This window comes from Aphelocoma coerulescens, unplaced genomic scaffold (genome assembly GCF_041296385.1).
Source record: "Aphelocoma coerulescens isolate FSJ_1873_10779 unplaced genomic scaffold, UR_Acoe_1.0 HiC_scaffold_60, whole genome shotgun sequence".
NCBI classification, from domain to species: domain Eukaryota; kingdom Metazoa; phylum Chordata; class Aves; order Passeriformes; family Corvidae; genus Aphelocoma; species Aphelocoma coerulescens.
Window position 1 is genome coordinate 925,918 of NW_027183949.1, and position 23,410 is coordinate 949,327.

General features: G+C 47.7%; 1 long non-coding RNA gene across 2 annotated transcripts; it reads right to left on the reverse strand.

Annotated features, from left to right (window-relative positions):
- Positions 1 to 1,635: 1,635 nt before the first annotated feature.
- LOC138102091 (uncharacterized) lies at positions 1,636 to 23,233 on the reverse strand. Of its 2 annotated transcripts, none has more exons than XR_011147304.1 (6): positions 22,949 to 23,233; positions 19,724 to 19,784; positions 19,070 to 19,187; positions 17,474 to 17,594; positions 17,257 to 17,319; positions 1,636 to 2,854 (listed from the first exon to the last, which is right to left on the reverse strand). It is a non-coding gene; the product is annotated as an uncharacterized lncRNA (long non-coding RNA). The 2 variants fall into 2 exon arrangements; XR_011147303.1 differs by lacking the exon at positions 1,636 to 2,854 and adding an exon at positions 13,471 to 15,851.
- Between the last annotated feature and the right edge of the window lie 177 nt (positions 23,234 to 23,410).

The window sequence follows — 23,410 nt, forward strand, 5'->3', positions numbered from 1 at the left end:
GCCCGGGAACAAGGGTTTTTGAAATGCACTTCGCTTTTGTTCTTGACCAAAGAGTGGTGGGAAGTTGGAAATAAACTGTGGCAGTCCACGATTGAGGGTGGAAAAGAAGGTAAAGAAGCAAAAGCTCTCGGATTAACATGGAAAGCTGTGACTAATACCCTCGCAGAAATGAAAGCAGAGAGGAAGGTGGCCGCGGCAGCCATGGAGGTGCGGGGGAGTGGCGGCCCCGGAAAGGAAAGAGACGGGTGTCTCACAGAGCGGTGGCCAGAGACCAGGGAGGAGTCCAGGGTTGCACGATTCTTCGGGCTGACCGTGGGCAGACCAATTAAGGGAACAGCAGCACCCGTACGCTTGCTGCGGGAGCTGCTGGACCCGGCGGGGAAGGAAGTTACCCCTCAGAAGTCTGAGGGAGAAATGGCCGCAAAGGCGGAAGCGCAGGCTCCTGACCTGGGGGGTGGGGTGCAGGCAAGCAGAGGAAAAACGAGCAGTCCTAGCTCCCGGCCAAAAATGGCAGCGCACAACCCCCCCCCCCCCGCTGGACAGCGGATCATTGTCCGACTGCGAAGCAGCCTCTACGGCTTTGTCACCCGCAGAGGCAGAGCCAGCCAGGGCTGCCGGGGGTCAGCCCCAAGAGGAGGAGAAGCACCGAGAGATGATGCATAAATTAACGAAGAAGCTTGCTGAATTGTCTACGTGTCAGGACACAAGTGAGCGCCCCAAAGAGCCAGAAGTTGAGTGCAGCCCTGGTGGTTTCCTTCAACAGAACCAGCCAGCCACCCGAGGGAGCCACGGAGTGGACGTGGCAACCTCAACAGAAGTCACGCTGACGAACCACCAGGTCACCCTGATCCCGACCACAGCCAAGGGCCCCCTGTCATCAGACGGCCCTTGTCTGGGTTGCCTACTCGTGGGGCGGTCATCAACCAGCCGGCAGGGAGTAGTGGTGCTCCCTGGAGTCATCGACGCTGACTACACTGGTGAAATTAAGATCGTAGCCTACGCACTGCAACCACCTGTGACTATCCTGCAGGGCAGTCACATTGCCCAAATTGTCCCCATTCCCCTAATGACCAACAGGGAAACCAGCAACAGCAGTGTCCGCGGAGACCATGCTTTTGGGTCCTCTGGGTTCGACGTGTTTTGAACATTGAACCTGGCCCAGAGACTTCAGTGGCAAGTGATCCTGCGAAGGGGGGCAGAAGCCATCAAAATACAGCCACTTTTTGACTCCGGGGCCGATGTTACCATAATTAACCAGGTGGTGTGGCTACCTGGTTGGGGACTAGAAAAACCAGCAGCCACGCTGGCAGGGGTGGGGGGAGCACAAATCCCCCAATTACCCTAGAGTTTGAGGACAATCAAACCATTCACCCCTATGTTATGAAGCTGCCTCAGACCCTGCAAGGCCTGATCGGACATGACATCCTTGCGCAGCTAGGCCTTGTGCTCACCACAGACCAGCATTTATGCTGACAACCACTGCCGATCAGCCGCCCATACGGGCTTTCACCTGGTTAACAGATGATCCTGTCTGGGTTGAGCAGTGGCCGGTAACAGATGAAAGGCTGAAGATAGTAGAACAGCTTGTTGCAGAACAGCTAGCAGCAGGACATATCAAGCCTTCAGTCAGCCCATGGAACACCCCCATCTTTGTGATCCCAAAGAAGTCAGGAAAACAGCACCTCCTTCATGACCTTCGACAAGTGAATACGTGCATGCAAACTATGGGGGCGCTGCAACCTGGGCTACCAGCTCCTACAATGATCCCAGCGGGATGGAAAATCACTGTAATTGACTTAAAAGACTGCTTTTTCACAATCCTACTGCATCCAAAGGACACAGAACGTTTTGCCTTTACAGTGCCCATGAAGAATTGCAGTGAGACTACTAAGCGCTAGGAGTGGGTTGTCCTACCCCAGGGGATTAAAAATTCCCCCACGCTGTGTCAGCTATATGTTGACTGGGTGCTACGTCCGATTCGACGACGCTATGCAGATGCACTCATCCTGATAGCTACTGCTACAGAGTTACCAGATGAAGAAATGCAATGGGTCAGAAGGCAACTGCATGAGACTGGATTAGAGATTGCCCCCTAGAAGATCCAGCGGACTGCACCATGGAAGTACCTGGGCTGGCTCATATCAGAATCGCAAATTAGGCCCCAAAAGATTGAGCTAAACACAGAAATCTCCACGCTCCATGATGTGCAACAGCTGCTAGGAGATCTGCAATGGGTCCGTGGAGTTGCGGGAATCATGAACGCTGACCTCACCCCCTTCCTGCCATGGCTGCACAGGACTAATGCTGCTGAACCTCGAGAATGCTCCCCAGACCAAGCAGCAGCTCTCACCAAGGTCGCAGATAAGCTGCGGCATGCATGGGTATCACGCAGAGAAGAGGGAGTCCCACTCGCCATCCTCATCACCCTGATCGGCACAGCAGGTTCACATGCCATCATCCACCAATGGCAAAACAAAAAGGGGGAGGACATCAGGATTCTCAAATGGATCTTCCCACCAACTCAGCCATGCTCCAGACTGCAGTCCAGGGTAGAGATGGTGGCGCTTTTAATCCGAAAGAGTCGCGACTGAGTGATGGAGTTGGATGGCAGGGAGGCAGAGGACATCGGTGTACCGGTCTGGACAGGGGACTTGGAGTGGATGCTATGCCATGCGGAGGCACTGCAAGAAGCTCTGCTCAGATTCACCGGCGTGGTCCATAACAAGCATCCACAGGGAAGGCTGGTGCAGTTGCTGGGGCGCTATGAGTGGCTGGACCGCCTGCTGAATGTAGAACGGCCAGTACTAGGGCGAACAGTGTTCACGGATGCGGGGAGGAAGACGAAGTGGGCCACCTGTGCGTGGAAAGAGAACAACCACTGGAAGACTCATGTCATAGCAGGAGAACTGGCCGACAGCTTGCAAACACTCAAACTGTGCGCCGTGATATGGGCCTTACAACAGTGGTCGAAGGAACCGGTGAATGTAGTCAGCGATTCCCTATACGTTGTTGGAGTAGCCCAATGGATCCATGATGCAGAAATCCGGCATACTAACAACGAACATTTGGGCAGACTGCTTATCACATTGTGGCATACCCTGCAACAATGGACACACCCCTACTGTATCCTGCATGTTCGGAGCCACCAGTGGAACATCGGGCTGGGACAGGGCAATGCCCGTGCAGACAAGGCGGTGACCTGTGCCCCCATTGTGCATCTCCCGCCTGAGAGCATTTTTGAGCAAGCCAGATGTAGCCATGATTTGTTCCACCAAAACGCAAAATCCCTGCAGACAGTTTAGGATCCCACTGACAGAAGTGAAAGGCATAGTGCGGGCTTGTCCCCGCTGTAGCCATCACGGCCTGGGGTTGGGTGTGGGAGTTAACCCCAAGGGCTTGAAACCCTCGAGCTCTGGCAAATGGACGTCACTCAGGTCCCTGAGTTCGGCTCACAGCACTATGTCCATGTAACAATTGACACTTTTTCACACTTCCTGTGGGCTACCGCTCAAACAGGAGAGAAGGCATTGCATGTGGAGCGGCATCTGCTCTCTTGCTTTGCAGTAATGGGGGTACCCAAAAAGATCAAAATGGACAATGGGCCAGCATACACCAGCGGTTGCCTAGCCAGATTTATGCAGCAGTGGGGGGTAGAACATATCACGGGGATCCCACACTCGCCCACTGGTCAGGCAGTGGTAGAGAGAGCCCATCGTACACTAAAAGAATATCTGGGCCGACAGAAGGGGGAAGAGATGGAATCAAGTAAACGGCTAAGCAAAGTGCTGTTTACATTGAACTTCCTCTCTCTGGCCAGGGATAGGGAGAAGCCTCCAGTGGCAATCCATCATCAGACAGTTGGTATGGGAATCGAGCAGGCCCTTCCAAGAATAAGTGTTTTGTACCCTAACCCTCGAATGGGTTTGTGGGAAGGTCCCAGCCAAGTGCTATTTAACGGTCGAGGATATATGTGTGTTTCCTCCCCAGAGGGACCGCTGTGGGTGTCCAGCAAGTGGTGCTGTGCTATGCATGCAGGACCCCGAAGCAAGAAGGCACAGTCAGCATTGGCTCCTGAGGAAAGTAACGCCACTACTACAACAGCTGGAACTCTGGGACCCCCGTCCTGAGCCTTGGGAGAGGCTGCAGACGTGGCTGAGTGAGGGGGCTGAGAACTGGTCAGGTCCACCACTCTCTGTAGTGGGGGAAATAGCGAGACTCTGTGGCGAACGTAGCGGCTGCCCTGGGTGGTTGCTAGTGACTTGTGGTGGTTGTCGGTGGGCCCTCTGGATACACAAGCTAATGCTAGAAAGCGAGTGGTATATGTGCCCGCCTTGTGCAGACCATGATCGAAGGCAGAACCAAGAAAGGGAGTTGCGTAAATTCTTGGGTATAGCACCAGACACAGAGGTAGAGTGGGGAATTGTTTTTGACTGTCTTGAGACAAGGGCATTGGCAGACATCTTCGATCGGCTGTCCGCCCATTTAGACTGAGTGAAGGCAGTACGGAGTGTGGCAGTGTTAGGGCGAGAGTGTAGCACACAGGTTTGTGTCCCGCGGCAGCATGTGGTGGCCCCCGAGCGCTGAGAAGCAACAAAGCAGCACTGGGCCCACGAACATTCTGAGAGGTTTGCTTCTCGTAAGCATCCTAACCGGGTCCCACGCAATGTTGACAGCAATCCAAAAGAGACAAAACATGTGGGTCACCCTAGCTGAATTAACGGGGCAAGACTCCATGTGTCTGAGCCTGGTAACACCAGGGGACCCATTTCGCACCTGCTTAATTGGGGTCCCATATTTTAACCATTCCGAGGGATGCTAAACAACAGCTCCCTGATAAGGAATGCCACAAACAATAGCAAATGTTCAGGGCTGATCAGACTCAAGCCTGTGCAGCAGCATGCCTTCTGGCAAGCTGCATTCTTGAAAAGCATCGATGTCTCCATGGGAACACCAGAAGAGTTAGACCTACTGGGTTCCACAAATCAAACTGGGGATAGTTACATGACATTCGAGCCGCCCACTACCAGTCAATTAAATGTTAATAGGTGCCTTTGGGCCACTGTTGACCCTCTTGCAGACTGGTTTCTGAGAAACTACGAGTCTGAAGCAATTTACTACCGAATCAACCTCACAGGTCAAGCCCTGAAATGCCTCCCGAGTGGTACGTTCTTAATATGTGGGGACCACACGTGGAATGCGGTTCCCGCCAGCCCACATGGGGGACCGTGCTACGCTAGGGAAACTCACCCTGTTCCATCCAAACCTGCATCAACTCTTAAATATCACCCACAGCACTGAAACCAGGGTGCAGCATTCAGTCCATGAGCTCAAATGTGAAAGGACTGAAGACCCCGTCTTTTGGAGTCATAGTACAATTTGGCTAGCATCTATGTTTTTACCTAGTGCTTCAGCAGCTAGGCGCATGCAACATTACACAAACTTGCTTGCTGGGTGAGGGATGAGCCAAGCGTAACTTCGCAGATGCTTGATGAGCTAAGCGCAGATGTTACTAGTGTTAGGCATGCAGTATTACAAAATAGGGCAGCCATTCATTTTTTACTATTAGCCCATGGCCACGGCTGTGAAGATTTCCAAGGTATGTGCTGTATGAATCTCTCTGACCACTCTGTCTCAATTCACAAGCACCTCTCTGACCTCCAGAGGGGCCTTTGGGAGACAACCTTTGGGAGACAGACGACCCTATTGGAGATTGGCTTAAAGGTCTGGGTATCACCGGATGGCTGCATACCTTGGTAGTAGAAGGCTGCCAATTGCTATTTGTAGTTATATTAGGCTTAATAGTATTTGGGTGCATTCCTTCTTGTATTAAAGCAGGGCTGCAAAAGATCATTGACCAGACCTGGGTTGCCCAAAAAGAAAACGGGGGATGTGTAGAGGGATTCCTTGTGGAACAGGGGCATATGATACCCCAGGAAAGATTGGACAACCCAGGGTTGCTGAGGAAAAACCCCTGAACTGGCCCCTGGCTGCAGGCAGCCCTGAAAGTCCTTGGCAAAGTTATACACTGGTCGGCTCCCCCGCGGATCAGGGGACATCTAGAACTAGGGCGTGAATCTTTCCAAAGTACATATAAGCTTGTGTAGGTAAACAATAAAGGGGAGAACGACACTCAAATCGTATCGGTGTCTGTGTTGTTTATCTGGCTGTCTCTCCAGAACTTGGGACCCCTCACCACCCCCGCAAAACTGGGCCTTTCTGCTTCCTCCAGCCAGCCCAGGGCTTTCTCAGCATTGCAGTTCCCTGCTCAGAGCCTTTGGCTCCCTGCAATCCTGGCAGAGCTCAAAGATCTGCTCTCACGAGCCCCTGGGGAGGCTCTGGCAGTCCCTGCCCTCAGTGGGGCCCATTGATGCTCCAAGGGACTTGGAGTTTTCTTCTGATGCCTTGAGCAGCTTCTTCATCCTCCTCTCAGTCCCTGAGGGTCCTGGACTCAGCCCCCAAACCACCGTAGGCGTCATTAAAATACAAGAAAGCCCTCAGGAGTTATCTTTCTTCAATTGTCTTCAAGTCTGCAAGGCTTGTACAGCTAATTGGAGTTGATTTGTAGTGTTGTTATGGAGGAGGATTTCAAAGTGCAGCCCCTGAATTTTTTTATTTAAGAAAGGGAATATTTTATTGTTTTTAAGTTCAGAGAAGTCATAATAAAATCATTCTCCAAGTGATCTTGATGCTGAGTGTCTCCTGAACCAGTTAGGGAAAAAGCAGGGGATGATAATTCCCAGCCATTCATCTCCCTCCTCCCCTTCAGATCTGGCACGTCAGCTTTTGAAAGCATCCAGTTTCCCCTGGATGTCAAAGATACCACCTTCTTCTTATGTTATCTAGCAGGGTTCCTCTATGTTGTCTCCAGCTTGTCTAAAATAAGGGCTGAGATTTCCAGAGGGGTTGCCCAGACACCTGCTCCAGTTGCAGAAAATCCTAAGTGCTGTGGGGTATGGGAGGACATAGGCCAGACCCTGAAGCAGTTTTCTGACCCAGTAGCCTGGAACTTCCCCCCTGAACAAATTCAGAATCCAGCTGAGATGGGGAAGTATCCGAAGGAAAACTGCGATAATGTAGATACAAAAATGCTGCTAGCAAGGATTGTCTTGCTATTTTCTAAGTCCGTGAGAGACTCTTCTCTCTCACAGAAGAGATAGCAGAGTTATGTAAACAATCAAGCCACCTGCAACCTTGAAAAGTCTTGTTTCTGGTATAGTAGAAAAATATTTTCACAATGGATGTTTTAGGATTTTAGCCAATCACCCCCAAGGGGGGGGCTGATCCTTTGTCCAATTAGACTATGAAGAAAAAAGTCTGTAAAAGAGTTTGTAAAATAATTAAATAAATCAATCTTGCTGCACAATTCCTGCCTGCTGGATCTTCTCTCCTCCTCCTCCCTATGGCTGCAGGACACGGTGATATACTCTAGGGCTCAGGCCAGTGGTAATACAATAACAACACTGATGAAAAGGAAAAGCTCATTGCCATGTGCTGGGTCCTGGCTAATGCTAACCGCACGCTGCTGGATTCTGTAGGGCAGAATATACAGCCAGAGGGGCAGGAGAATAAACCAGCAGACACCCCAATCACTCCAGCTGCAGCTAAAGCAGATTGGTAGCCTAAACCAACAACAATTGCCCCTGTTCAGAGAAAGAAACACAAAGCCAAATCCATTCGCCCAGTGGATGATGATGGGCAGCCAGGACCCTCACAGCTAGCAGAGGAAGTGGAACCTGAAATCATTACCGAGTCCCTGTTCATAGAAGGCCTTCGTACCCCAAGGAAAGATTACACCCGATGGCCTGATGAAACTATATTAAGTTGGATGGTCCACAAATGGGACACTGCAGGTGATGGTACAATTCTGGATGGCATTTGGGATCCCTGTCACGTGATCTAAGTATCGACCAAGGGATGACAAGGGGCCCTGAAGCTCTTGGTCTCCGGACACGGCTCTTAAGAAGTGTGAAGGAAAGATATCTGTGCCGAGAAGATCTCCAGCTGCAGCTAAACCCCTGGAAGACCATGGTACAAGAGATTCAATGCCTGAGAGAACTGGCAGTGATAGAGATCATATTCTCAGATGACCAAGAAATTAGGAGCCCTGACATGGAATGACGGGGATAAGACAGTGAGTTCTATGGTGAGGAGGCTCTGGGCGTATGCAGACACTGTGCACGGCTCAACACAAGCAAGAATTGCAGCTGTGGAAAAGAGTCTGTCAGAGACCATACAGAAGATGGAAGATAGGATGGACAAGACTCATCAGAAACTCAGGAAGGAGCTGAAAGAGGGCCTTCTCCAAATTGCAGCAGTGCAGGCCGGAGGCCCTGTTACCAGAAGCAGACGTCCCACGGCTAGGGAGAGAGGGTACACCCCAAGAGCTGAACTGTAGTTCTTCCTGTGTGACAGTAGGGAAGACATGAGGAGGTGGGATGGAAAACCAACTTCTGTCCTGGCATCACAGGTGCATGAATTGAAGGATGGTAATGCTGAGAGAAGGAGTTCCACCAGAAGGGAAGTAGCTTGAGTTTTGAATGATAACCAAGACTAGAGGGGCCCTGCCTCTAGCCAGGTAGAGGCCAGGGAAAATTGCGTCTTTTGGACAGTGTGGGTTCGATGACCTGGCACATCAGAACCACAAAAATACGAAGCCTTGGTTGACATGGACATGCAGTGCACCTTGATTCCATCGAGACACGTTGGGGCAGAACTGATTTCTATTTCTGGAGTAACGGGGATCACAGCAGTTGACCCTGCTTGAAGCCGACATGAGCCTAACTGGACAAGAGTGCAAGAAACATCCTATTGTGACTGGCCCAGGGGCCCCGTGTATTCTGGGCATAGACCTCCCCCGTAGTGGGTACTTCAAAGACCCAAAGGGACTCAGGTGGGCATTTGGGATTGCTGCTGTGGAGGCAGAGGGCATTAGGCAATTGAGCACCCTGCCTGTGCGGACCGAGAATCCTTCTGCAGTTTGGCTTCTGAAGGTAGAAGAGCAGCGAGTGCCAATTGCCACCTCGACAGTGCACCGCCGGCAGTATCGGACAAATCGAGATGCTGTGATTCCCATCCACAAGATGATCCGTGAGCTGGAGAGCCAAGGGGTGGTCAGCAAGGCCCACTCATCCTTCCACAGCCCCATTTGGCCTGTGCGCAAGTCTGACGGGGAATGGAGATTGACTGTGGACTATCATGCCTTGAATGAAGTAACTCCACCATTGAGCGCTGCTGTGCCAGACATGTTGGAGCTCCAGTATGAGCTGGAGTTCAAAGCAGTGAAGTGGTATGCCACTACTGACATTGCTAATGCATTTTTCTCCATTCCTCTGGCAGCAGAGTGCAGGCCTCAGTTTGCTTTCACCTGGAGGGGTGTGCAGTACACCTGGAACCGACTGCCCCAGGGGTGGAAGCACAGTCCCACCATCTGCCATGGACTGATCCAGGCTGCACTGGAAAAGGGTGAGGCTCCAGAACATCTCCAGTACATTGATGACATCACTGTGTGGGAGAACACAGCATTGGAGGTATTTGGGAAAGGAAAGAAGGTCATCCAGATTCTCCTGGAAGCTGGTTTCGCCATCAAAAAGAGCAAAGTCAAGGGACCTGCCCGAGAGATCCAGCTCCTGGGGGTGAAGTGGCAAGATGGATGGCATCAGATTCCTACTGAGGTCATCAATAAAATCACTGCGATGTCTCCACCGACCAACAAGAAGGAAACACAAGCTTTCCTAGGTGCCATAGGCTTTTGGAGGATGCACATTCCTGAATATAGTCAAATTGTGAGCCCTCTCTATCTGGTTACCTGTAAGAAGAACAATTTCCACTGCCCTTAACAGCAGCAAGCCTTTGCCCAGATCAAGCAGGAAATCACTCATGCGGTAGCCCTGGGTCCAGTCAGGACAGGACCAGAGGTGAGAAACGTGCTCTACTCTGCAGCTGGGAACAATGGTCTGTCCTGGAGCCTTTGGCAGAAAGTGCCTGGTGAGATTCGAGGTTGGCCACTGGGATTCTGGAGCCGAAGCTACAGAGGGTCTGAAGCCAACTACACTCCCACAGAGAACGAAATCCTGGCTGCCTCAGAGGTAATCGGCACTGAAGCACAGCTCCTTCTGGCACCCCAACTACTGGTGCTGGGGTGGATGTTCAAAGCAAAGGTTCCCTCTACCCACCATGCCACTGTTGCCACATGGAGCAAGCGGATTGCCCTCATAACACAACGTGCCCATATTGGAAACCTGAATCGCCCTGGGATCTTAGAAATAATCCCAAATTGGCCTGAAGGTGAAAATTTTGGTCTCACTGATGAAGAGGAACAAGTGACATGTGCTGAGGAAGCTCCACCATACAACCAACTGCCATCAGAAGACACATGCTATGCTCTTTTACCAACATTTCTTGTCACATCATAGGGATGAACTGGAAGTGGAAAGCAGCCATACACACAACGGGTTGCAGAAGCCACTGAGGGAGAAGGTGGATTGAGCTAACTTGCTGAACTTAAAGCCATCCAGTTGGCTCTAGACATTGCTGAAAGAGAGAAGTGGGCAAAGCTCTACCTTTACACCAATTTGTGGATGGTAGCCAATGCTCTGTGGGGGTGGCTGGAAAGGTGGAAGAAGCTCAACTGGCAGTGTAGGGGAAAACCAGTCTGGGCTGCTGAGGAGTGGGAAGGCATTGCCACTCGGGTAGAGAAGCTACCCATGAAAGTCCGTCATGTAGGTGCCCATGTCCCCAAGAGTTGGGCTGATGAGGAACACCGAAACAACAAACACATAGATCAGGCTGCGAAGATAGAGGTTCAAAGATAGATTTGGATTGGCAGCACAAGGGAGAGTTGTTCGTAGCTTGATGGGCCCATGATGCCTCAGGCCATCAGGGCAGAGATGCCACCTATAAGTGGGCACGAGATTGAGGGGTGGATCTGACCATGGACAGTATCTCCCAGGTTATCCATGACTGTGAGACATGCGCTGCGATCAAGCAGGCCAAGCGGGTGAAGCCCCTGTGGTATGGTGGGCGGTGGTCCAAATACAAGTATGGGGAGGCCTGGCAGATTGATTACATCACACTGCCTCAAACCCGCCAAGGCAAGGGCTGTGTGCTCACAAGGGCAGAAGCCACCACTGCATGGTTGGACACCTACCCTGTGCCTCATGCCACAGCCCATAACACCATCCTGGGCCTTGAAAAGACAGTCCTTTGGAGGCATGGTACCCCTGAGAGAATTGAATCTGACAATGGGACTTATTTTAAGAATAGCCTTATAAACACCTGGGCTAGAGAACATGGCATTGAGTGGGTGTACCGCATCCCTTACCATGCACCAGCAGTTGGCAAAGTGGAATGGTGCAATGGCCTGCTCAAAACCACCTTGAAGGCACTGGGTGGGGGAACTTCTAAAAACTGGGAGTTACATTTAGTTAAGGCCACATGGTTGGTGAACACCTGAGGCTCCACCAACCAAGCAGGGCCTGCCCAATCCAAACCCCTGCATACAGTAGATGGAGACAAGGTCCCAGCAGTGCATGTCAGGGGACTCTTGGGAAAATCTGTTTGGATTACTTCTGTATCGAGTAAAGACAAACCCATCCGTGGGGTTGTTGTTGCTCAGGGGCCAGGTTGCCCATGGTGGATAATTCAGAAGGATGGAGAGACATGTTGTCTCCCTGTACTGCAGGGAGATTTGATAGTGGGTGAGAACCGCTTGTAATGTTGGAATGTCTATATATTTTGTTGAATGTTGCTGCCACTGTTTGTATATAGCTATGTATATATGTATACACGTGTGTGTTTAAAGTTGAAACGTATTAATTTGGGCATTGAGCAGACTGTATGGAATAAGGGGTGGAATGTCCTGGGGTGACGTTATGAAGCTGCTTTATTCCTTAACCATCCGCTCAATGCCCAAGTATGCTGTGCCTTTAAGATAGACCTGGCAGTGGGGCTAGAGCCACTGACCCGAGGGGGAGTTGAATGGTTTGGCCCAACAGCTCCAGGGTCTGGGCAGGGGTCAGGAGGGAGTGCACCGGGAGCTCTGTGCTGTTTTTCTGGGGTTCCTTTGTGTTCCAGCTAGTTGGGAAAAGGTTCTGTTGTGGTTTTTTCTTGTTCTTCTTTTCCCCTTTCCTTCCCCTTGCCTCACTGCCTCCCTTCCCTCCTCACCGGTCCAGGGAGTCTGCGGGGGCAGCCCCAGGAGACCCGCGGGGTGGCCCCGGCTGGTCCGAGCCGACATGTCTGTTCCCTCTCTGAGAATTTGTTGTATTTTGAGGGTTTTTTTTTTAATCCTGTTCTAGCCTGTTTTGTTTGCGTGTTACTAAACAGTTTGGTTTCCTTTTCCCACCTTCACTTCTTGTGACCCATTTGTCTCATCGACAGAGGAAAAGGGGAGGCGCTTTTCCCTTTGCAGGAGACACTCACTCCAGATTGTTTCCTCCTGAAGTTTTGTCTCAAAAACTGAGACATCTTTTAAAACCCAAGCGCAGTGAGACGCCTTTACAAGCTCTTACGGTATTTACTGATGGCTCTGGATGATCCCACAAATCTGTTTTACTTTGGAGGGTCAATGAGACTGGTACGTGGGCATCTGATGTGACTGTAGTTTCTGGGTCTCCACAAATTGTGGAATTAGCTGCAGTTGTTCGTGCTTTTCAAAAATGTCCCACACCTTTAAATTTGGTAACAGATTCTGCTTATGTTGCAGGTATTGTTGAAAGAGCTGAAGCTGCTGTTTTGAGAGAAGTTTCTAATGTTGATCTTTTTCAGTGGTTGCAACAATTAATTTTCCTTTTAGACACCAGACAACATCCTTATTTTGTTATGCATGTTTGCTCTCACACAACGTTACCAAGTTTTATAGCAGAAGGAAACTGACAAGCTGATTTGCTTACCTTACCTGTTCAGGTACTTTCTGATTGTTTTGCACAAGCCAAACTTAGCCATTCCTTTTTTCACCAGAATGCTGCAGCCCTTTGTCGCACATTTGCTTTAAAGTGCCAGCAAGCGAAAGACATCATTGCTGCTTGCCCTGATTGTCAGCGTCATAATTTTGTGACAGACTCACTGGGAATTAACCCACATGGCCTACAAAGCCTCCAGGTATGGCAAACTGATGTCACTCACTATCCTGAATTTGGCCACCTCAAATATGTTCACTCATCTATTGACACTTTCTCAGGTGCATTGTTCGCATCATGTCACACAGGAGAAACTGCCAAAGATGTTTGCCACCATTTTTTGGCAGCTTTTGCAGCTTTAGGGATTCCCCAGCAGATTGAAACTGATAATGGTCCTGCTTACACTTCTCAATTACTTTCCTCCTTTTTCACACTATGGGGAATCATATTACAGGCATCCCTCAGTCCCCCACAGGACAAGCAATTATTGAATGTGCTCATTCAACACTTAAGCGTCTTTTAGCACAACAGAAGGGAGGATGCAGGGGTGCACACCAATGGAAAGGCTACACAAAGGCACTGTGTGTTTTTAATTTTTTAATTTGCTATGGTGATAGCAAGGTTCCCCCGTGATAAAACACTTTTCCACTTCTAAGGAAACATCATTAGACACAGGGCAGAAAGCACGAGTCCCTGTAAAAGACCCAGAAAGTGGGAAAATCATAGCTCCATTTCCCCTCATTACATGGGGAAGGGGTTATGCTTGTGTTTTCACAGATACCGGTCCTCGTTGGGTTCCAGCCTTCATTGAACAACCAGCTGATCAGAATACACAAAAGGAATAATGCCCTTGAATCGGTGATATACAGATAAAGACTCTAGTGTGCGGGCACATCTATGGCTTGCCTGAACACTTGGAAATCTTTGCTGAACAATGGCCCGCTACTGTGGCGAAATATTCTAGTAGTACTCTTGTGAAAAGGTAAAGCTTGATTTATGCTAACAAAAGCTTTTTAGTATTAATGCTTTTTTTCTGTTACTTTTGCTTGGCCTGTTAATCAGCCAAAAACAAATGTATGGATAACTGTAGCCAATCTAACAGGGCAAGATACCTTATGCTTGGCTACAGCCTCTCCTGAGAATCCATTTTCTACTTGCCTTGTTGGTTTACCTCTAGATGAGGCCACATCCCTCTCAAACTCACATTCTTGATTTGGAGAATCATGCCGATGCTTGGGACCAATGGGTCCCATATCTCCCTCACGCAACTCTTGAACCCCAAGAAATAGAGCTTTTAGGGTCCGTAAAAATGGACCTTTGTGTTAATTATTCTGGGAGCAACCAATCTAAAGAATGGGATGTTTCTACGACCCAGCCTATATTAAGAAATGCAAGCGCTTGCTGTAATTACACTACTAATATTTTCTCTCACTCTACTAATGCTCCATTATCACTACCAGCAGAAGTGTTTTTTATTTGTGGAGACAGAGCTTGGGCTGCTATTCCATCTCATATTAAGGGAGGCCCCTGTCGTTTGGAGCAACTCTCGCTGTTAACACCCAACACATCCATAATTTTGCAACATAGATTTCCGCAGAAAGAAAAGCACAGTATTCATGCGTTTGCCCCTGATTGTGATGATAACCTTGACTTTTGGTCACTACAGCGACATTGGGCAGCCTCCTTTTTTGCTCCAGGAGTAGCAGCCAGAAAAGCACTGGGATTGTTAAACAAGCTAGGGTGCGGCTAGCTCAACCAACTAATGCTACTTCGCTTGTTTTAACAGGATTATTAACCAATGTTGATTCAATTAGACATGCTACATTGCAGAATCGAGCTGCTATTGATTTCTTGCTCTTAGCACACAGACATGGATGCGAAGATTTTGATGGAATGTGCTGTATGAACCTTTCTGATCAATCACAATCTATTCACGTGAGTATTAAAGCTTTACAAGATAGTGTAGCCAAATTAAAAGTAGAAGATAGAGCTGATTGGTTTAATAGCCTTTTTGGAGACTGGGGGATCATTGGATGGATCAAAAATTTATTTAAGATGGGAATGTTTATATTACGGGTGCTGTTAATCATAGTGATATGCTTGCCTTGCTTGATTCAACGTATTCAGAGATTGATTAATAAATCAATAAAGCAAATAATGATCGTTGAACAGAGAGGAGGAATTAACAGGAGCCAGAGAGCAACGAAAGCTGATAGTTGTGCAGACCTTCTAGCCTTGGTGCCGCGAAAGCCATGGGACAGATAAAAACTCAAGGCAAGAACAAGAAGCAGAGACGAAACAAAGCTCAAGGCAAGAACAAGAGGCAAACATGGAATGAACAAGATGCCATGACCTGAGCCTCTGGTGCAAAAGGATGATTAGCCAGGACACCGCTGTCACAAGAGGGAATCTGCAAGGACTTGATAGTGTTGCTATGGGAATGCAGCAGGGGGTTTTGAGCCTATGGATCTGCCCAGAAGTAGTAAACTATAAAATGCTGGTGATGTGTACAATAAACTGGCTTTGCTTGCTACACCCAGCAGAGTCCATGCCTCTTTAATCCCCGCACCTGAACGTGTATTAACACATGGAACTTTTGCATGACAATGGAACTAAGGAGACCATTGTGACATTGTGGGGCCTCATCAAACCAAGGGTCCACTGTTGACACTGTGGAAACAAGGATACCCTTGTGACACTATGGAACCTTATCAAACAAGGAGACTATTGTTACACTACAGAGCCTCATGGAACCATGGAGACCATTATGACACTGTGGGGCCTCACAGAACCATGGGGCCTTTGTGACACTGCGCAGCTTCATGGGATCAAGGAGCCACTGTCACTCTGTGAGGCCTTGTGTAACCAAGGGTACAATGTGATGCTGCAGAACCAAAGAGTCCATGGTGATACTGTGGGGTGCCATGGAGCCAAGGGGTCGCTGTGACACTGCAGGACCTTGTGGAAGAAAAGGGCTGTTGTTACAGTGCAGAGCCTCATGGAACAATGGAATCTATTGTGACACTATTAGGCCCTCTGGAACCAATGAGGACATTGTGACACTGCACAGCCTTATGGAACCAAGAGGCCATTTTGACACTGCAGGGCCTCCTGAAACTCAGGGTGCATTGTACCACTGCAGGGACTCGTGTAACCAAGGGACCGTTGTGACACTGTAAGGCCTCATGAAACCATGGAGACCATTATGACACTTTGGAGCCTCATATAATCAAAAGGGCCCTTGTGGCATGAAGGGGATCATAGTGACATTGTGGAGCTCCATGGAAACAAAGTGCCATTGTGACACTGCAGGGCCCAATGGAACCACGAAGTCATGAGACATTGCAGGGCCCCAAGCAATCAAGTGGCTTTTGTGACACTGCCAGGCCCCATGGAACTGAGGGGCCATTGTGACACTGCATAACCAAGGAGAAAATTGCTACACTGTGGGGCCTCACAGAACCAAGGGGCACTTGTGACAATGCGAGGCCCAATGGATCCAAGGATCTATTGTGACACTGCAGGGCATAATGGAGTCAAGGGTATTACTGTGACACTGCAAGGCCCCATGGAACCAAGGAGATTATTCTGACACTACGAGGCCTTGTGGAACCCAGGGATCATTGTTACTCTGTGGGGGCTCATGGGACCAAAGGTCTATTGTGACACTGTGGAACAAAGGACATAACTGTGACACTGCTAGGCCTCATGGAACCATGGATACCATTGTGAAACTGTGGGGCCTCAGGTAACAAAGGATCCACTATGAGACCAAGGTACCCATTGTTAGATTGCAGGGCTCCATGGAACTGTGGAGCCCAATGGTACCAAGGAGACCAATGTGAGACTGAGAGTCCCCAAGGGACCAAGGGGAACCATTGTCACACCGAGGGACCTTGTGTAAACAAGGGGCAATTGTGACACTGCAGGACCTTGTGGAACCAAGGGTCCTTTCTGACACTGCGGAACTAAGGAGATCCTTGTGATACTATGAGACTTTTTCGAATAATGGGTCCATTGTGACACTGTGGGGTCTCATGGAACCATGGACATCATTGTGACATTTCGGGGTCTCGTGGAACCAGGGGGACCACTGTGAAACTGCAGGGCCCTATGAAATCCAGGAGACGGTTGTGACACTGCAAGGCCCCATGGAAAAAAAAAACCATTGTGACACTGAGGGGCCTGTTGTAATCAAGGGTCCATTGTGACACTGCAAAACCAAGGATACCATGGTGAATCTGCAGGGCCTCATGGAACCAAGGGGCCATTTTGACACTGCAGGACCCAATGGAAGCAAGGAAACGAGGAACAGGTCTGGCTGACTTGACCTCCCAGGGGCTGCCTGACAGGTCCAGCTTACCTTGGCATGCCGAGGGCTGCTTCTCATCTGCCCTTAATACACCAGGGCTCCATGCTTTCCTTCCTGTGGGAAAGAATCATCCTTCTTCTCCAGGCGCCCATGGCCAAAACTGGGATTCTACCTCCAAAATTCCATATATCCGAGGACTGCTCCCAGAGAAAACCTATCATTACAGTCAAGTCTGACTGACCTTGGCTTCCTGAGGGCCAGCTCTCACCTGGCTTCCAAACACTGGGGCTCCATGCTTTCCTTTTTATGGAAAAGAACCTTCTTGGTTCTTTTTATGGAAAAGTGCCTTCTTGTCCAGGCACCCATGGCTGAAACTGGGATTCCACCTCCTAAAATTAGGTATATCCAAGGATTACTTCCAGACAAACTGCATGCCAATACTGTGTCTTTAACTGCTGCTGTTATAAATTTTTCAGAACTTATAAGTCAAATTCAAAAAGTGTCCCAATCCCTGGATGTGAAAGATATGTTTTTCATGGAAGGGGCTTATCTTTTACAAGTGAGGTTTTCACTGGAATACAACAAAGCAAAATTTGTGCTTGCCTGAAAGGGAGTGCCATACACCTTTAACAGACTCCCACAGGAGTAGTAACATTCCCCCAGGACTGCACTTTGCACTTGCCAAAGTTTTACAAACAGTTTCACTCTCTCCAAATAATCTGACTGGAGGAGAGCCCCCTGAAACTGCAGGGGAAGCTGCAATAGTCATGTGGCAAGCACTTTGTGAAGTAGTAGAGATTCCACCTGAATCTCAAAACTTTTTTATTAATTAACACTGCCAGTTGCATTTTCAAACAAGCGTTATTTCCTTACGTTTCTGTTTCAAAGGAATGCTGAATGAACTGCGCCTGGACGGATGGATTAGGCTACACCAACCTTGAATGTATACAAGGAATACTATCATTGGTTTTAGCTGTGATACTATTTTTGCTATGCATCCTTATCTGGAGACATAAATTTTGAGGATGGCAAGTCAGCAGGTTGGATTTATGGTATTATTCTATGCCCTGACAATGCAATTCTCCCCAACTCATAACAAAGCTGCAGAATGACCATGCTCCCAAGCTTATGTTAAGTACACCACAAGTGTTGGGATTCCACCCAAAGGTAAGGACAATTTGAATCTTGTTGTTGTGGTTGTAAATAAAGCTGAATTATATCTCAATAATGAGTGGGAATGGGAGAAAATTGATGATGTAAGATCAAGATCACCCATGACATTTCTGAAATACTGGCACTCCAAGCAATGCCCAGGGAAGGAATAAAAATAGGGTGCAGAGCAATCCATGGGTCTTCTCATGAAAAACCCACTGAAATTAAAATATACCATATCGATTTTACTAAACCAAGTAACAAGAAATCCTATTACCAGAAATCAGAATAAGATTGTTGGTACAATTTCACTTTTACACAACCTATGCTTCACATCTTGCTCAAAGGGAAAATCGGGTGTAGAACCATAATTTGATTTTTTAATTGTAGAACCCAAATAGTGGGATTTGTGTACGACAGGGTGGCCATGGATAGAGGAGTATCTGCTTTTTGACATGCCTACACCTGGCCTAAATTTATCTACAGTGGCACTGCACAACAACATCACCTTCTACAAGCAGGAGTGGACCATCATACCTGAGACTGAAAATCAACATCCCATCTCTAAACAGAATTAAAGGAGACGTCATCTTGATAGGATGCCGAGTTCAAAATAACACCAAGTGCATGACAACAGTCTTACAAATTGTTATAAACTATGTTGAAGGAAAAGGTGGTGTAAATTATGCGAAAGGGAAAATAGCATATATACCTGCTCTTTTAAGCATGAGTGCTGGCACACTCATTTAGAATACTCCATCCAACACTTGTAATGTGTCTCTGGACAGACCCCAACTCTCGATCGATCTTGGGCCTTCAATTCTAAATTGCTGTTGAAGAAAACAAATTTAATCACTCAGCCTCCAACAACTCCACCTTCTATCAAACTGTCTCCTCACATCTATAACATTGGTCCTTAATAAAATATACAGGTCAACAGCAAGTGTTATTTAACCCAACATGGTCTCTCAGATAAGCTGTTAATGCAGAATAATGTTTCCACAATCAAACCAGCTTTCTCACCATTCCTGAAAACTTCTTATGTGGATGGTTGTATACATGAGTTTTCACTTCATCCATGTGAACCAGGATGGATGTGACTGGCATCCTGGGAATGGGATTGGGAATTCTAAATGGCATAGAGTCTGCAGTAATAATAAACAAGTCACAATTAACAATGACTTAAATAAATTGCAACACCCTCTATGATCTTCCCTTTTGGCTTTGGGAATTAATCAATGGCTTCTGACAGATATATTACGTGGGGAGAGGGAGAGAATTATGAAAAGGACCATTAGTTGATCATAGATGCACTTAGTGTAGTTAAACTAGTATCTCTTTGGTGTTTAGTTGTATTCAAGCTCACCTGTGAATTCAATCGATGACAGTTGCAGTCATAGGGGAAGGAAAAGAAGGCACCTTACCCACTGAAATTCAAAAGATAATTTGGGACAATGTGATTAAATTTGAAAGGAAATTCCAATCCTGGTAATACCTAGTAAATTTTACCTATGACCCCATCAGCAGCACAGCCACAGCTTTCATGTTAACAATATGCAATGCTTTGGTATATGAGATATACCCAATCATTGCATTAGGTTTAAATCATGATGGGACTGTACTCTATTCTCTGGAGCATAGATTACAGGCCTGAAAAGATGGAAATCAATGGCAAACGGTCAATATCAATGCATGCATTGTGTGGGAGCAACAAGGATTCATTTGCAAAGGTAACACTGGGAACCCAGAGTGCAGAGAATACTTCTCTGTTTTGAGGGGTTTCATCCCCCTGTACAACACCAGTTTTGACCTCTGCCCTTGGAAAAAACTGCCTACTCTTACAAAAGAACTAGAAACTACACTAGTGTAAATTAGGTGATAGACTACTATGTAAGATTGTCACAGGGTGAAAAATTTAGAGTTTTTGGGTTTGTTAATGTAGTAAATAGATAAAAGCAAAAAACATCAAAATGGAGGATTGTTGTTGTTCTCCAGACCTTCTTCTTCTCCTACTCCATATTCTGCAGTAAAAGTAGTTTGAGATGATTGGACAAGGAATTCCGCAGTTCCTGGCTGTGTTACTAAATAATTGGTAGAAAAGTAATGTACGTTTTTAGTAACCATTGGTTAATTTACCTTTAAAAAGGCTGTGTAAATCTTGATAATTGGGCTCTGTCCTGCATTCCCTGCTTTGTGCTGTGTCTGGGTCATGCTAGTGGCTCTATTTCTCTGATAAGACTTAATAAACAACTATCAAGAAGCAGCGAAGACTGAGAGTCCCATTTGTCTCTGGAACTCCTAGCAAGGACTTTAAAAACTCTCTCCCATCAGGAGAGATTTGATTACGGCATGATCAGTGTCAAACATCACCAAGGCCCAAGACATTTGTCTCAACACTGAGCAAAATGTTTGTCATTTTGAGATTCATCCCAATGAAAACCTGGAAGCAGTACTTGTATACTGGTAAAGGATGCATTTGCATGAGAACCTCTTGCAATTTTTTATTTGTAGATAACCCTACTGTAGATACAAGTAATCACTAATATTTGTACTTGTTTACAGGATGAGATTTTAGTTATCTAGCTCCCGTTACATCCTATCAATTTTTGCAATCTAACTACACTCTGATTCAAGATTTACAGCCTATGCCAATTGTTATGAACCTCACACTGGCAAAGGAACTGTTACAACATGCAGACCTGAGACGCTTGCTGAAACAAGCTCAAGAGAATGGGCAGAAGACTTTGGCTACTGTCCATCATGACATGGAAGACATATATCATGTGATGGTGAAGAAAGATGGAGAACACTGAAGGTGAAACACTCTTTTTGGATGGTCACCTACAGCTACTGGAATTTTCAGATGAATGCTTCACCCTGTTGGCATTTTATTGATAGCAACCCTTTTGCTTTTTGTTCTAATAATTGCATTGTATGTTAAAGTTTGGATGATTATGAGACAATTAATATGAATATGAAACTTACTGACTACCCCCACTAATACTAAACCACCCATGCACTACAACTGTACTAAACCATCCACACAGTCCCAAAGCATGGAATATTCTCAAACTCTGTTTGGATATTGTGAAGTTCGAGTGACTATAGTCATGGGGTGGATTATGTGGGAAAATGACTGGAGACCCTGTAGACAGGTAACTGAAGACACAATCAGAGGAAACTGAGGAGTTATATTGGCATCTTAACGGGAGTTACAACTGTATGGAAATTATAGGGTAAAATCACAGCTGCTGCTCCCTGGAATGCAGTTGGCAGGACTTGAAACCTATTCCAAAACGATTCCCCATCCACACACACCTGCTGAGGGGGATGGAATGGAGGGTGGGACAGAGTAGAGACACTAGGGCCAGGCTCTGTGGAAATCTTTGCAGGGATGGGAACTCGGTGGTGCTTTGCAGCTTATAAACCACATTCCACCTGTCAGCCAGGTGAGATAGGGGAAGATGTCCTGCTGCAGAACCAGCAACTGTGGCAAAATCCCTCTCCTTAGAAGAACTTGTTTCATTAAATCCTAATATTAACACACACCTCCATCCCAAAGGTACCCTCCCCCACGGTTCAACTCCTCCGTCTCTGGGCACAAGCTCTGTGTTCTTTTTGACTGTATCTTTAAAAGCAAAGTGAGAGAATTTTACACCCATCAGTAACACAGGTATATATTGACTTGAGTTACTCAAGCTCCACCTAAACACAAGGAAATTCCATAAAAGTAAGTTGAGGATGGGGTAAAAGTTGGGGAAGACTCCATTGTAACTGCTGGGATCAGGCAAGAGGCTGAACCGGTCTTCTCCCCCATAGGCACACCTATTGGCTAAGAATTATACTCTGTGTGTTCTGAACATTTTCTTGGGGATTAAAGCTTGTAGTTATATTCCTTCAAATATATTTTTGCAATCAGACACTATCATCAACTACCTTCAAACCTGAACCTGCCACAATTTCATATTAATAATGAGAGTTATTCCATTAACTGTCAGTGTGAATCCTTCCCAGGCACTGGCAGTTGCTGGCAGCAGGGAACACACTCCAATAAAGGGGAAGAGCTGCTGAGGGCTCTCCCTTGTGCTGTTGGTGTCTCCCTGACTCAGTCAAACACCACCTGATCCAGGAGGGTGGCTCAATGCAGAGTTCCCCTAATGGGATGGTGACAGACAAATTGGGCACAAGGGTCTCAGCTTTCCTGGGCACTGACTAAGGGAGTAAATCTCCCCACACTAAGGGTGGAGGAAGCCTCTCCTTTCCAAGTGACAGTCACTGGGAGTAGCTCAGCAGAGGGAAAATTGTGAGCAAAGGAAGGGTAAATTCTGCATAATTGAAGTCTTGAGAGCAAAGTCCCTGCCTTGCAGATGTGCTGCAAGGGAGCCTAAATAAGTATCATCATCATCATCACCATCAGCTCTTTATTTCTAAAAGGTGAAACACTGACCTCTTGCATAACACAGCCCAGATGAATTATGGAAAGTAAACCAACATTTTAAAGCAGCAAATCCCTGTTCCAGAGAATTCTCTGACACAGGAGGAAATCCATGATTTACTCTTAAATTCACTTTCTGGTTAAAACCAAACCCACCTGATCTCCCGTCTGAGTTCACCTGACACCAGCTAGAGCTTGGGAAATGTTTCTTGCTCTGCTGATGCCCCCTTTGGTCCCAAGTCCCTTTCACTGCTGTTGTCTCTCCTCCCCGAGCAGATCCCCAGGTGAGGAGGTGCTGCAGGTGCCAGAGCAGAGATTCCCCTGCAGCCCTGGAGAAGAACAGAGTGAGGCAGATGCTGCCTCTGTGCCCCAAGTGCCTCCACCTGAGGGACTCACCCCATGGAAAGGGACCTGGAGCAGTTCCTGAGGGACTGACACCCCTCCAACCCATTTCCCCCAGGAGCTTTTTCATCAGGTTTTCTCTTCCTGTCTCTTCCTGAAGCGTGAGTGATGGAGCAGCCTGGGGGGGGGGGGGGGGGGCGCCTGGGGTCAGCCAAGGTCACCCACCCCAAACCTCCACCAGTTTTAGCATGCCAGGCTGGTTTGGCTTGGAAGGGA